Source organism: Hylobates moloch, unplaced genomic scaffold (assembly GCF_009828535.3).
Source record: "Hylobates moloch isolate HMO894 unplaced genomic scaffold, HMol_V3 SCAFFOLD_17, whole genome shotgun sequence".
NCBI lineage: Eukaryota > Metazoa > Chordata > Mammalia > Primates > Hylobatidae > Hylobates > Hylobates moloch.
This window is the reverse complement of record NW_026652292.1, coordinates 46,260,549-46,274,878: the sequence shown is the minus strand read 5'-3', so window position 1 is coordinate 46,274,878 and position 14,330 is coordinate 46,260,549.

Sequence of the window (14,330 nt, the reverse complement as noted above, 5' to 3'; positions counted from 1 at the left end):
GCCAATCCTTTTCACAAATGCATCTCTGTCAAAGAAACTGGAATCTGCATCTTCTCTTCTTGACTAGTGAAAAGTAATCTGTTTATTTCCTATGGGGCTATATAATTTTGTGGGTGACTAATAACAGTGAAGATATGATCAGCTTAATCCTTGGAATAGTGTAATATGCTTTGAAATAAAATTTGTGACTCTCATAAAATATTGGGGTCTTTAATGACCTGAAAACTTCTTGCTAAAAAAACTGTAGATTGATCAACATATATTTTGTGTTTGTGTTCAATGTTGATCATTAGACTGCTCTCTCTGTATTCTCCTTGCCACTTTCCTTCCCTCACTAACACTTAGCCCTAGCCTTCCACTGGTTATGTCCTCTGCCTCTCCCATGTGTCCTCTTAAAAACATTAAATTTAGTGCCATATCAATGCAGGCATTTCTCCCTCAGAATTCCTAAGTAGGTCTTCCAATTTCTAATTTAATATTTTTGAGGCATCTCATGTCTTTGACAGCTTTGATTTATAGAGAAAGATTATTCCCCAGTCCCTCTTCACAACAACTCACCCCTTTGCTTGACTAGATTTTATTTTCTTTAAAGAAAGAGGACGTGCCAATTTGGTTAGTTCAAGTTCATAACAATTGACTGAGCTACATTGGTGTGTATATTTTGTCTAAGTGGGAAGACTCCTCTTATGAATGGTTACTTCCTTTATATGTGACTGAATGGATCAAGGAATTTAAAATAGGCCTGTCTCTTTTTCTTCCTTTCTCTATACATGAAAATAAGTGATAAGGTTGGGGCAGGGCCTGATATGTCATGATGAAGATGGCATGATGATGATAATAATTATCATCATTGTGATAACTCATATTTATTGAAACTTATTGACCATGCTTTATAGCATTTTACATAGATTAGCACAGTTATTATTCATAACTCAAGTATGGGGTAGATATGATGATTATTCCTACTTCACAGACAGGAACAATGAGACACAGATAAGTTAAGGACTTATCCAAGAAGTTGGCATATTTGAAATTAAGCCCAACTATCTTGCATCTTCTTTATCCTTGATTTATTTCCCCTGTGCAACTGTTGTTGTGGGGTGGGGGGAGGGGGGAGGGACAGCATTAGGAGATACACCTAATGCTAAATGACGAGTTAATGGGTGCAGCACACCAACATGGCACATGGATACGTATGTAACAAACCTGCACATTGTGCACATGTACCCTAAAACTTAAAGTACAATAAAAAAGAAAAAGAATGTGGCAGGATCTCAAGATTTGGATTTGGGAAAGGAGTAAATGTGAAAGTGATGCAAGGAGTAGAAGTCTCTGTTTGGCTTCCAAGACTAAAGCATGTGTTGAACTTAGCTATTAACAGAGTGCATAATAAGGGTATTGGGCAGTATTTGATTCTCATTTTGCTGTTGTTCCTTTAGGATAATGCTTTCAGAGAGTTTATGGGTGGAATTTGGGTATGCAATGGTTTAATTGACAAGAGCAATAATTTTCCATTCCTGTATTTAATGTCAGCTAACTTCACCCAAAACCCACCATTATTACTAATGTTTATAACATTAATTACAACTTTTTTTTTGAGACAGAGTCTTGTTTTGTTACCCAGGCTAGGGAGCAGTGATGTGATCATAGCTCACTGTAACCTTGAATTCCTGGGCCAAAACCATCCTCCTGCCTCAGCCTCCAATTAGATAAGACTACAGGCGTGCACCATCATGCCCAGCTAATTTTTAAAATTGTTTTTGCAGAGACAAGTCACTATGTTGCCCCAGGCTGGTCTTGAAACCTTGGCCTCAAGAAGTTCTCTCACCTCCACCTTTCAAAGTGCTGGGATTACAGGTGTGACCCACTGTGCCCAGCCCTAATTACAACTTTATAGCATAAAACTAGTTTAAATTCGCTTTTCTATAGCTTCCACGTATTGAAAGCAATATAAAGCTTACTTTCTTTTCCATGACCTTCAAGTTTTTGAAAAATCAGCCTGGTGTAGTGGCCAAAACAGGGTGACTGCTTGGTTTATACTTTCCCAGTCCATTGATCCTACAAAGAAGTAAACGGGGGAAAAAAAGTCATTGTTGAAAGACTCTGTCTCATTTAGCCTAAACCAGAGATATGCCCATTTCAGGGCAGATGATGAGGATGCTACAAGGAAACTCTTTGCATGAAGGAACTTTTGAGATGACAATTACACCTTAAAAAACTTAGATAAGCTTGGCCTTGTAGAGGCCAGAATTGAGTCTGTTCACGTTATGGTGTTTATTGACTAGATTTATTCCTAGTTCAGCCAGTAGGGTTTCATTCATTTAATCTGAAGAGCAGGGAGAGAAGTTAGGACGATAGAGAAAACGGAGAAATTGACCAAGGGACCCAGAAACTGATGGAGATATTTCACTTCAAGAATCCTAAAAATTTTGGGATTCAAAAACAATATTTTCTTAGTGTTCTTGGGACACTACTGAGCCTACAACCTGGATTTGATTTTTTCCGTTTTTCTGCTGAACCTACAACCTGGATTTGAACCCTAATGTTGGACAAAATGGAACATTAATTTGTTATCACCAGTGCTCCAGGGTATTTTGCTTAGCAGAAGTAGTGCCAATAGTACTCGGGAAAAAAAAAAAAAAGCTCAACCTAGTAAGAGATAAAGTGCCTTCCTGCAGTTTTGGAGACAGTTGGAAACTCAGCAGTTGACAGCATTGAAGAGAGTCAGAGTTGAAGAAATAATACTTGGATACTTGGATATCCTGTGGTTGCTAATTGACATGGTCATGAGTATCCAGAAAATACACTGTAGGATAGGATAACTAGAGTGATTTTGGCAGGCACTCTCTTTAAAAGAACTGGAGATGCTGCAGTGGCATTAGACAGTGTAGTAGCACAGACAGAAAATGAAGTATGTTTTTCTAAATCTGACCTTTTTGCAAACCCTAGTTTTGTTTGGCCAAATAACAAATAGGTTGCCTGTGTCTAGAAATCATTTCTAAGTGTACAGTTCAAAAAAATTAATGACAGATGTTACATGTTCAATTTAATTAAAGAATCACTTATGAGCACACTATGTGTATAGCACTGTGCTAAATGCCATGGACAATTTAAACTTCCAATGGTTTTAGGGGAAAAAATAACATGCAAATATAAAGCAGTTTTACATAATGGGCAACAATTCATTGTTTAGGAAAATAGATATTTAGAACTTACCTTCTACAGAGGGAAAAAATGCAAATGGCTTGAGATGTGTTGCAAAAGATAGCATCAAGAATGGAGTCTGTGATGAAGAACTTAAAAGACGATATGGATCAGAAGAGAAAAACAATAGCCCAGGTGCATATTCTAAAACCTAGAATGTAAACTCCACAAAGGCAATTTTATGTTTCTTCATCACTATATGCTCAGAATCCAGAACAATGTCTGGCACACACTAGATATTCAATAAATGTTTGTTAAATGAATGAATTCTGAATTGTTTAAATGCTTTAAAACTACTGTATTCCATTCTGTGATGGAATTTGAGATGATCTATTTACAGATCAAAGTTTTTTCTCTCTGGACTTAATTTTGGCAGTGAATATGAGTAAGGTTGACCAATTTCTGTCTCATATCAATTAAACCTTTCATGGGTTTTTACTCAAATGCAGCCATTAATGAGCAGATGCCCAGGGCAATGATAATTATGATGATAATGCTTTGCCCTTGCACCATCTCCCTTATCCATATAAACCTAAGTGCTTTACTAACAGTAATTATCACAGTGATTATGGGAGATAAGGAAGTATAATTAACACCTTGTACAGATAAAAATGGAAATAGACATTAAACAGCCAGTTCAGAGAGATGTAGTAAAATCAATTGTTTATTATTTTTAAAATGTTAGCCCTCAATCTGATTATTAAACCTTGAAAACAAAGAGGCACCAATATTTGATAACTGTTTGTATTAGTCAGGGTTCTCCAAAGAAATAGAACCAACAGGATAAATCTATATATCTTTATCTTTGTCGATATTTACATAGATATCTATGCCTATAGATACATAGAAAGATATTATCATGAGGGATTCGCTTATTATGAGGGATTCGCTTATTATGAGGGATTTATTACAAGGGATTGGCTTATGCAATTACGGAAGCTGAGAAGTCCCATGATTTTCTATCTGTAAGATTGAAGTCTACAAATCCAGTGGTGTAGTTCCAGTCCAGACTCTAATGCCTGAGAACCGTGGGGCCAATGGGATAAGTCTCAGTCCAAGTCCCAAGGCCCAAGTACTATCAGTGCCAATGTTCAAGAACAGAAGAAGATGGATGACCCGGTTCAAGCAAAAAGAACAAATTTGCCTTTCCTCTGCCATCCTATTTTACTTGGGTCCTTTATGGATTGGTGATGCCCACCCACATTGTTGAGAGGGATCTTTACTCATTCCACTGATTCAAATGCTAAACTCTCTGGAGACACCCTCAGACACACCCTCAGAAATAATGTTTGACCAGCTATCTGGACATCCCTTAGCTCAGTTAAGTTGACATAAAATTAACCATCACACTGTTGAAACCATGAGTTCATTTGAATCTCTTTTTGGCGTGGTAGTGAGATGAGGGAAGGGAATATCTATTTTAAACTTTCTCAATGAATATACTCGTTGAGACCTAATCTGAATTCTTGTGCAAATTGTTCGGTGATAATAGAGTAAGGAAAATGTCTACTTCTTAGCAGCCTTCTATGTAAGTTTCCTTGGCTCATATAAATCTAGGAATATAATAATTATTAAACTCTCAAAATGTTGTCACATGTTTGGTTTGTTGCTCTTAAAGTTCTACTTTTTTCCTCACTTATAAAATGGCCTTACCTCATACACGAAGATCAGTCTTGATCTCTGGTAAATGGGTCTTAAGAACAATTGAGTTACTTTGGTTAACAATCAAAATAAGTTTACTTTTTATCTCGCTTTGATTTTATTTTCCATTCATAGTGATGAAAGTCTATTGAAGTGTGCACATAAAGGGGTGTGTGTGTGTGTGTGTGTGTGTGTGTGTGTGTGGTGGTGGTAGGTGTCAAGCATTTGTTTCCCCTTTCTTTTGTTAATAGTATTGTATCAGGATATTTCTGACATAAGTGACAAATAAACCAAACCCAAGTGGATATAAGCAAAAAGCAAAAAAGAAATTAATGACTCTTGATTAAAAACTTCAGGGGTATAATTGGCTTCAAGCATGGTTCCCTGCACTCAACCAGTGTCATCAATATCAATTTCTCTCCCTCTCTTACTCAACTCTTATCAGTGCCTTTGCTTTTGGGATAGCAGCTTCTCAATTACAGACTTTCAGGGTCAACTTAGTAGAAGACAGTACCTGCTAGTATCCTCGGAGTTTTAGCAGAATTTGCATTGTACTATAATGAATCTGACTGCATAATCTGCTGATCTTGAAAAATTATCCTGTCCAGAGCATGCTATCCAATTCATAAGATTGGAAAAATTAGGACCCATCCTTAATGTAGGGTTGGAGTGAATCCCCACTCAAACCAAAGCACTGATTGTAACACCTATAATGTTTATTTCACTTCTCACCTTTGGGGAATTGACCCTTAATGCAGTGACTGCTTGTGAAGCTGCCAATCATAACACTACTACCTCCAGTACTCCACCCAGCGCTAGATATAAGATGCAGAGGGTTGATCACAATGCTGTATCCTCCCATCTAAAGTGATTGATCCAATGAGTGACCAATGTCAGTTAAATCATTGTCTATCCCTTAGATATATATATAATACTTACAAGCAAAAGACAATCATCTTATATAAAAGCTTGATACTGAGCAATAAGCTAAGGTGAGGGCTTGAGGAATATATTTATGGAGAAATCTGCAGGTTTCAGGCATCGAGAGTGCTGAATGTTTCCTTTTTTTCTGCAGCCTTTTATTTGTTGATTCTGTGGCATACGCCAGTATCCTTCCAAAACGCTTGTTGTTGTTGTTGTTGTTGTTATTGTTTGTTAAATGAATTGTAGTTACATTTCCTTCACTAACAATACAAAGAGACATTGATAACATTCTTCTATTCTTGAGACTTTTCTAGTAAGTGGGCTGTTGTCCTGTGTTCTATGCTTGAGTATCTATTTTTAAAAATTGCCTAGTAGACCTTTTAATTTTTGTTGTGAAATATGAAAAGACTTATAAAAATTGCTGTAATGGTACAAAGGCTCAGATTACTCAAATGTTAACATTTTACTGTGTTTGCTGCATCCTTTTCTTTCCCTATCTATACATTTATTTGTACATATGGAGACTATTTTGCATACATGATGCCCTTTGAGCCTTAAATCCTTAGTGTGTTCTTCCTAAAATACAGCTACATCATCTTATATAATGAAGTAAATAAGAAATATCAAGAAATTACCATAGACAATATTATCTAATCTGCACTTCTTATTGAGATTTTAGCCAATTGTCTCAATTATTATCTTTATAGCAAAAGAAATTCCTGGATCATAAGTTGCGTCCATCAATCGTATCTCCTTAGCTGTCTTCAATCTGGTGCCATTCTTTGTTTCTTCTTTTATTTCCTAACATTAGCATTTTTAAATGTACAGTTCAGTCATTGTGTATCATATGATGCTTATGTAAACAAATTTGCCAACATTTTCTTTGTAATTCACATGTATGTTGTGGGGGGTACTTTGGCTAAAATCCTTTGACTCTTCATACTTTCACCACTGATTTTTCCATCTTTATGTCTCTTCTTTGCTCTCACTAATTTCCTCTGTGAATAATTATCTATTTTCTCTGACTTTTCTTCCCCCACCTCTACAACAAACACCCTGTTTCTAATGCCAAGTCTTTAACTAGAGTCTTGCAAGGCACTATTAGAATCCACTAATGGTTCTTTGCCTGGTATAATCTTAGGTTCCTTGTCACTATATTACACTCATCTGCAGAATCTGTCACTTAACATTTTATTGAAACTAGCCTATAATACTGCCTGCTTGTTATCTGTGGCTTTATCCTCTAAATAATTGACTCTGCCTAAGTGGATGCCCTTCTGTCTGCAGCTGGATGCACCCCTACATTGTTGTGTGTTTGTTTTCCTTTTACTTTTAGACTTTGCAGGTCTCTTAGCTGTCCTAGTCCCACTAACCCTCAACATCTTGTTCTGATAACAGAGAAATAAATGTTGGTTCCTGGCTGCTTGTTAACTGGTAATTCAAGACACATGTGAAATATTATGGAGTAATGATATTGTCTGGCAGTAATGATAATATTTCCAGTAGCCACCTTTCTATTGTACCAGTTTGAAATGGTTCAAATGTTATCATAAAGTTGTGAAAATTAATTTATGGTGTTATTTAAGTTACATGCACAGGAAAATGAGCGACTTTCAGTCTTGAAATCCTCATCAAGAAAATTGACCAACTGAGGGAGTTGGAGGAATTTAAAGTTTCTTTTGATTACATTTTCAGTTTTTGTGTTAAATTCAGGACGAGGTCAGAAACACTGGGATGTTGTGATTGTTAATACTGATTGTCAACTTGATTGGATTGAAGGATACAAAGTATTGATCCTGGGTGTGTCTGTGAGTGTGCCAAAGGAGATTAATATTTGAGTCAGTGGGCTGGGAGAGGCAGACCCACCCTTAATCTGAGTGGGCACAATCTAACTAGCTGCCAGCATGGCTAGACAGGCAGAAAAATGTGAAAAGAGTGACTCACCTAGCCTCCCAGCCTACATCTTTCTCCCGTGCTGGACACTTCCTGCCCTCAAACATCAGACTCCAAGTTCTTCAGTTTTCAAACTCGGACTGGCTCTGCTTGCTCCTTAGCTTGCAGATGGCCTATTGTGGGACCTTTTGATCATGTGAGTTAATACTTAAAACACACACACACACACACACACACATTCCATTAGTTCTGTCCCTCCAGAGAACCTTGACTAATGCAGATGCTGAAGAGGAAATTGGAAACACCTCATCATACTAAACCAAGAAGAAAAGTAGAGCACAGGAATCAGAGGGGGTTTCCTGTCACTATCACAGCAAGGGAACCACAGACAATTCATGTGGAATCATTCCTACAGGAAGTTGTAACATTTCTTAAGCCTCATGATTTCCTTGATATTTATTATTTTTATTATTTTCTTTTATTTCCTTGTAACTAATAGTAATAAAACTCAGGAACAAGCATAGCCCTCTGTAGAGAAATAGAAAAGGGAAAGTGAAAGAAAAGTGCTCCTATTTTAAAGAGTGATACTGATGTCATGAGGAAGGAACACGTTGTATTCCTAGTTCAACAGACAAGACAGAAAAAGACATTAGAAAGATGTTTTGGTCTGAGTAGCAGCTGGGGTTTATCCATTAAGGACCCACAAGATCATTCTTACATCGACCACTAAAATTATTTCAAATTCAAAAGATTCTGGCTTCTTTATTCACATTTGTGCTTTAGCTACAACAATGTCACAGGCTCTAAATCCTATGTACTTACTTTTTGGAGAGTGTTGTAGGTATATTTCATATTAGTTCTCATAACACCAGTGAGAAAGATAAAAGATATGTTTTATTTATATAGGGTTGTTATTCTTTCAAAAGTAAAGAGGTCTGAATATTTTCTTTCTGGTCTGTAAACTCCATGAGGACAAGTACCTATATTGCTTACTACAATATTCTAGGTAGAATGCTATGTACATAGCAAGTAACCAAAGTATATTGTCACTCACTAAGCGACATGCTTAATACACAGAGCTTATTGACTGCAGATAGCACTTTACTTTGTTCTCCTGTCTCCTTCCAGTAAGGAACTCAAAAAAATCTTGTGTTTAACTTTATGAAAAAACACACAAAGGCTTAGAAAGTCTTGACATCTTTATTTTTACAAATATCCCAAAGAACCAATTTATACAGGTTATAAACCAAATCAAACCACATCCCTTTATTCTAAACTTTGGAATCCAGCTACACATTGCAGAAATAACTGGGTAACTGGAGTGTATTAGGGTGGGCTATAAATGGTTAGAGCTTGGAGCCTGACTTGTCCCATTCCAACGCCCTCTTTCTACAAGTGTATAAAGGAAAAACATGCCAAATACCAGACTGAATGAGTGATGCTCTAGTTTCTTCCCTTTTCTACTCATAACAGAATTTGCCCCCAAACTGAATAGAGAGCAACCTCATATAGATTTATACTTTTAATTAAATTCAAATTCCAGCCCTAACTCTTAAGAAAGCTACCATGTTATCAATATTAATAACACATAGCCTGGAGAAAATATGAAGTTTTCATGATTGACTCCCCCTTGGCTAGTCACGGTTCAGAGATAAGACCTTGAGGGTTATATTAGCACTTTCTATACTCACCTCTGGGGTTTGATCCAATGCCACTATTTGGGAGTCCTCATTCACTGGTTTGTGAGCCTATTGTTGCATTTTAATCCGTCTCAAATTCTAATTAAGTTATAGTCATAATGAAAAGTAATTATGTTTACTGAAAGACCTATGGTTAATGTAAGCCACAAAGCAATTAGATGAAGAGAGACCAAAATGTGCTTAATATCATGATGTACTGGCCCTAAGCAGAATTAACATTATATTTGAAATGTGGACCCTTCTGCACAGATCATTGACATGGTTGTCATGGAAACTGCCTGTTTTGTCATTACTGAAGTCTCTAGGCATCTCTTCTAGGTTCAAACAGTAATTGACATGTACATCCATTTGGTCAGATAAGATGTTGTATTTCTGGCACCTTTATTATCCATGAATAGCATGGTTCTCTTTAAATAATGAAACATTGCATTAAAAATAGTAACCACACATTTTTCAGCTTTTAGAGTTTTGGTTGGCAACTGTTGATAGCATCACTGAGACATTATTGTGGCTAGACAGTATATAGATTTTGTACTCAACTAAAAAGTATTTGCAATAATGGTGTAAAACCCTGAGATTCAAGAAGTAGAAATGGGCCGGGCGCGGTGGCTCACGCCTGTAATCCCAGCACTTTGGGAGGCCGAGGCGGGTGGATCATGAGGTCAGGAGATCGAGACCACCCTGGCTAACACAGTGAAACCCTGTCTCTACTAAAAATACAAAAAAATTAGCTGGGCGTGGTGGCAGGCGCCTGTAGTCCCAGCTATTTGGGAGGCTGAGGCAGGAAAATCGCGTGAACCCGGGAGGCGGAGCTTGCAGTGAGTGCATCGTGCCACTGCACTCCAGCCTGGGTGGCAGAGCCAGACTCCGTCTCAAAAAAAAAAAAAAAAAAAAGAAATAGAAATGATTTGTTTTTCCTAAGTGGAAAAATTGCTAGATTTCTTTCTAAGATCATTTTTTTTGGATATGTTTCAATATAGATCAAGAAATTTGATGTTAAAAAATTTACCACATTTTACATAAATATTGTACTAGGAAGATGTCACAGAAAATCTGTAAACAAATTCAATTTCTCCGTTATTTATCAATTTAAATTTCTTAACTGCTTCAGACACTGCTAGGAATAGATGGCATCGTCTCTCACATTGAAAGTTTGAGCAGAATAGTTCTTAATTTTGAAGGATTATTTTTAGAATTTTAGGAAGCTTAGCATTCCTGTCCTTTATTAAATGCCAGTAGTAACTACCTGCCCCAGTAATGGTGACAGCTAAATATGAATTCACCACACCTTTTCAAATGCCCCCTATGTAGAGTAGGGGATGGAGTGGGAGAAGTAATACTATTCTTGGTTAGAAATAACCATAAATATCTTAACAAAGATGTCATTTTCTAGTTCTGTCATTTTCTCAGCAGATGACTCTTAACTTGTTACACTTATCAGGTATGAGTCTCACGTTAATTGAAGATTATAAGGTAGCAATTGCTTTAGGCTGGCATGAATAATACAAGAATGTTATGAAAAGAAAAAAAAAGCAGAGTTAAAAATGTTTGATAGCCTAAAAAAGCTGATAAAGGAAAAATAATCACTAGAATACAAAATAGAATCACATAGAATGGAATAGTTAAGGATTTGCATTTCTCTCTACTTAAAATTGCAGAAGAATATAGAATTAGATAATTTTTTAGGAAAAGGTATAAAATAAATAGATGGAAGGAGTGAGGGTCTGTATTATAGTCACAGCAATATAGAAAAGATAAATTCATAGGCCAAGAGGAAACACCTTGTGATTTTATACAAATTGAACTTGAACAATTGGTAGGTCTTTTGGAGAAGATATCCGGTAGAGGGATTATTTATATTTTTCCTGTAACTTGAAAATTTGTTAAATAAAATAAACTATACTCTTTGAATCTAGTGAATATCAGAATAAGTATTTTTCTTTTGTGTAAAAACAATTCTGCCATATTTCATCGATTCACATTCTTCTGCTATTGAATGCAGAATAAAGCATTGCCATTAATTTAGTATAATTACTTAAAAATATTCCCTGTCACAGCCATAGGATTGGTATGCTGTAAACAGTAATTGATTAAAATAAACCCATGGGAGACTAGAAATATAAAGAACCTTAGAGAGAGTCTAACATCTCTCTCACTTTATAGAAGAGGAAATTGATATTGAAAGATGTATTTTAAACAGCATGTCATCTTCTTATCTGTAGAAACTGGCTGAAAATCAACAACTTATGATTTACCGTATGCTTTTCGTTCCTGTTATGCCCCAGGACCAAGTTTTCTGGTGGCTTTGGAAGGAGTTTGTCTGTCTGCATAGGGCCTTACTCTGTGGCCCTTTAAGGATCCCACTTACTTGCTTTTTTAAGTTAGCACCCCTTTGGGAGGAGGGAAAAATTCTTCCTTTGCTATTTGCGACTTCGTATCCCAAGCCCCAAGGCTTCTGGAGGTTACCACTTTATGCAAGAGGACAAATAAGCATTGATCTCTCGAATCCAAGAGCTGCTGATTTGTGAGTATATAAAGGCTTTCCTTGAGTATTCCCCTCACTTCCTCCCACTTCCTCCTGTAGCCTCCATTTCTCTAATCACTACTATGGCCTTTCCAACATGCATCAAGACATTCAAGGTCATATTTGAAGGGAGAGAAGTTCAGTCCCCTTTCATCAGTTAGTTGAAAAACAGCTTCTCATCTGCTTAAAGACCATGGGAAATGGGAATCTAAGAAAAGAGGTAATCATTTCGCTGCTGGAATGCTTCCAGTAAGAGTCACTATAAGGTGATGGAGACAGGGATATAGGCCGGCCCAAGGCTGCCGGCAGAATAAATTCATAGGACAGAGATGAAGGTCAGTCCCAGGCTAAAAGATTACCATTAGAACAGAGATGAAGGCAAGGTTAGGGGTATATGGTAAGACCAGTTTATTCAGAACCTGAAGGAAGAACAGGACAGGGCCCACTGTTCACTTTCGTATCTTTTCTCAAGCGCATAGTTGTGATGAGATGGGACCAAGGATAAGGGTACATGGTAAGACAGGTTCATTCCAGAACCCAAGTCACAAATGGGGACACCCTATTAAAGATAATATGAAACTAAGAGGTGATGTCGTCTTTTTCCTTTTTCCTTTTTTTCTCCTCTGTTCTGTCTGCACAGGTGGGTAATTATGGCTCCATACCACAGGACAAACCCCTCGCATGCATCCTCAAGAACTGGGAAAAGTTCTTGAGAATGCATGTGAGGGGTATGTCCTAAAAAGTAAAAGGCTAGTATTTTTCTGTAACACAGCCTGTGTTGAATACAAGCTTGAATACAAACTTTGGGACCAGGAATTTTGGCTGGAAAATGGAAGCCTAAATTTTAATATGATCTATCAACTAGATTTGTTTCACTACCAGAAAGAAAAATGGACGGAACCCCTATGTACAGGCCTTCATGGGCCCCCCAAAAAACCCTGCCCTTTGTCAGGCTTATAAAATTGATCCAGTGATGGCAGTAGCCATCATCAGGAAGCCCCCTGCAGTTGGTTCAGGACACCCATTATTGAGTTTACTCAGGGCTGAATCCCCAGAGGAACCAAGAGCAGAGTTTAGCTCAAACCCCCCTGTCCTTTCTACCTTGGTGTATCCATATCTCCCAGCCCCAGAAACTTCCCCTCCCTACCCAGGGTCATCCTCTGGAAATCACCGCCTTAAGTTATGCCCTCTTCAAGAGGTTAGTGGCCCCAGTAGACTCACTAGAGTCCAGAGTCCATTCACTATGCAAGACCTGAGCCAAATTAAAACACAACTAGGAAAGTTTATAAAGGACCTTGACAAATATATCAAAAGGTTCCATAAACTGGGCTTAACATTTGAACTCACCTAGAGGGATTCGTCAGTCATATAGGGAAAGCTCTGTCTAAGAATATAACTCCATTACGGAGGGGGCCAACAATTTGCAAATGCAATGCATATAATGGTTCCTGGTGGCTACCCTGTGGGATCGACTGCGGTTCCCCAGGTCAACCCTGATTGGCATTACAATACCCAGGGGGGTATATGGGCAAAGGACCACATGTTCATCTGTCTGGTAGAAGAGTAAAAGCTAGAATAACAAAGCCTGTGAACTCTAATAGATTGGCCTTAATAGACCAAGCCCATCTTGAAAACACACTGCTGTCCTAGAGAGGCTACAAGAGACCCTAATGAAACATACTAACATTGACCCAGACACTAGAATGGTCCTAAAGGACCATTTCCTAACTCAGACAGCCCCAAATATTCAGAGGAAACTCCAAAAGCTCACACTGGGCCCCAATATCCCTATGCTTGACATCCTCAGACTAAGTTCCTTGGTCTTTTACAACCAGGACCTGGTGAAAGAGGAAAGGGCTCAAGAAAAGGAGAGGCAAAAGGAAAGGCAGCAGTTCCAACTACTTGCTGCCCTACAAGTCTGCTAAGCCCCTTGAGGTTGTTCTTGGAGTATCTTCCCAGACAACTGCTGTCAGTGTAGGAAGCCAGGCCACTGGAAGGCCAATTGCCCCAATGACATAGATGGGAAAAAGCCCTGAACAGCTTAGCTCCTCTGCCACAAGCTCATCCCCTGAAAACGTGACTGCCCTAAGCACTGAAGGAACCCTGGGACAGAATCCCAATCCCTGATAGCCTTGAGCTGAAGGGGCCCTATGCTCTGGTTGGCTCCTGGATCAAACATCACTATAGAAGAGATGGAGTCAAGGGCTGCTTTGGATGTGGTAGGTAGAAATATAAGTTTTCTTTTGGACATAGGAGCAGCCTGCTCAGTGCTTATCTCTTTTACTGGGCAATTATTCTCCAAATCCCCTCAGCTGATGGGGGTAAATGGGGCACTCATAACCTGGAGGTTTACTCCTCCTCTGTGGGGCCTGTGTGTGGCAACTGTTTTTTTCTCACTCATTTTTAGTGATGCCAGAATGTCCTATGCCCCTTTTGGGTAGAGA